Here is a 2,340-nt window from a genome sequence, read left to right as displayed (position 1 = left end):
ATTTTTTATTTTATACTAGTTGATTTACAAAATTTGAATACATTGCTTTTCAGACCAGATTCTTTCAATTTCCCTCCCCCAACCATCACACTGCACAACCCTATGAATATTTGCCCCACTCAGCACATCTTTTTTTAAAAATTTTTTTAAAATAGGTTAAAATCTGAGCCAGGCCTGGGAGGAGGGGGTGTACAAAGAGCAGGATCAGCTGCCCAGAGAATCTCACTGATTCCTAGGTACCATCTTGCCTTTCCCCGACAAGGAAGTAAATAAATAGACCTCCAACTCAGAACAGGGATGTTGGAGCAAGGAACACTGCATTGGAACAGATGAGGGAAGGAACTGTCTGAAAGGAATATATGATTAGATGTATGACAACAATCTGTCACAAGAGATACATTGCAAAATGGACTAGGGGAGGAGGAAGGAAAATGGAGGGCAGAAAATGTGCAACAATGAATGAATGAAAACTTAACCTTTCTTTAATCTTTCTTCTAAATCACAATTTGAAACACCCCAAAAAAAAACGAAAAAAAAAATAAAAGGTCATAAATGATTTTCAGAGATTGAGACCTCTGTCACCTTACCTGATTATTATTGCTGTTGTACCTTAGCAGAGGCACTGTGCTAAATTCTTGTGTTTACTCTTTTGTTTTCTTCTTTTAAAAAAATTAAATTTTCATTGTGATTTTAATGAAATTTTTCAGAAAAATTGGATTTTCATTTATTCATTGTTGCACATTTTTCTCCCTAACCCCATTTCATTTTTTAAAAAAAATATTTAGACATTGTTTCATAATTTCCTCCCTTCTGCCCCCCAACCCTACCTCAGTTCATTTTGCTATACACCTTTTATTCTGGACTGTTGTCATACAAATAACACTTAAGCATATATTCCTTTAAAATATTTCTTTCCTTCGTCTGTTCCAATGCAGTGTTCATTATTTATCTGCTCTTTTCTTAGTTTCCCTCAAACCCCCATGTCGGTCCTGTTTTATAACAATGATGTTGTTGTTGTTGTTGTTATGTGCCGTCGAGTTGCCTGCGACTCATAGCGACCCTATGTACAACAGCCCTAAACTCCGCTCTGTCCTGTGCCAATCGCACTGTCTCTGACACTCCCATCCCAATTATCCCAGTCACTGAATCAATCCACCTCATAGAGGGCCTTCCTCTCCTGCGCCGTCCCTCCACCCTCCCAAGCATGATGTCCCTCTCTAAGGACCGGTCTCTCCTCACAACATGTCCAAAGTAAGTTAGACGGAGCCTCAGAATCCTTGCCTCCAAGGAGCCACCCGGTTTAACCCTCTCCAGGACAAATCTGTTTGTTTTCCTAGCAGTCCATGGTATTCTCAATACTCTTCTCCAGCACCACAGCTCAAAGGCATCAATTCTCCTTCTATCCTCCTTGGTCATTGTCCAACTCTCTGATGCATAACAGGTGATTGCGAAGACCATAGCCTGTATCAGACGCACCTTAGTCTCCAGAGAGACACCACTGCTCTTCAGCACTTTGGAGAGGTCCCTAACAGCAGACTTTCCCATGGCAATGCGCCTTTTAATTTCCTGGCTGCTGGTGCCAAGACTGTTGACTATGGAGCCAAGCAAACTAAAGCTGTGTACAATTTCAATCTCTTCACCATTCATCCTGATGCTGCCAATTGGTCCAGTGGTGAGAATCTTTGTCTTCTTGACATTCAGCCTCAATCCATATTGTAGGCTGCAGTCCTTGACACTTTGCAGCAGGTGCTTCAGGTCATCCTCAGTTTGAGCAAGCAGGGTTGTGTCATCCGCATAACGCAGATTGTTGATAAATCGTCCACCAATCTTGACCCCACATTTCTCCTCATAGAGCCCAGCCTCCCGGATAATCTGTTCTGCATATAGGTTGAAAAGGTATGGAGATACGATGCATCCCTGGCCTACACCCTTCCCAATTTTGAACCATGCAGTGTTCCCTTGCTCTGTTCTGACGACGGCCTCCTGGTCCAAGTATAAGTTTCGCATTAGAACAATCACGTGTTCTGGGATTCCCATTCTTCTCAGAGTCAGCCACAGTTTGTTATGATCTACACAGTCAAATGCCTTTGCATAGTCAATGAAACACAGATAGACATTCCTCTGGTATTCCCTGCTTTCAGCCAAGATCCATCTAACATCAGCTACAATATCTCTAGTACCACGACCCCTTATTATCCAGTATTTGTCCTTTGGTGACTGAGATATATCACTAAGCATAATGTCCTCCAGGGAAACTCATGTTGTGTAATATATTTTATGAGTTACTTGTTTTTCAGTGCTGTGATCTATTCCATTATGTGAATATACCATAATTTTTCT

The sequence above is a fragment of the Elephantulus edwardii genome, unplaced genomic scaffold (genome assembly GCF_000299155.1).
Source record: "Elephantulus edwardii isolate Elephantulus edwardi_28Jun2011 unplaced genomic scaffold, EleEdw1.0 scaffold00249, whole genome shotgun sequence".
NCBI lineage: Eukaryota > Metazoa > Chordata > Mammalia > Macroscelidea > Macroscelididae > Elephantulus > Elephantulus edwardii.
This window is presented reverse-complemented; position numbering follows the sequence as displayed.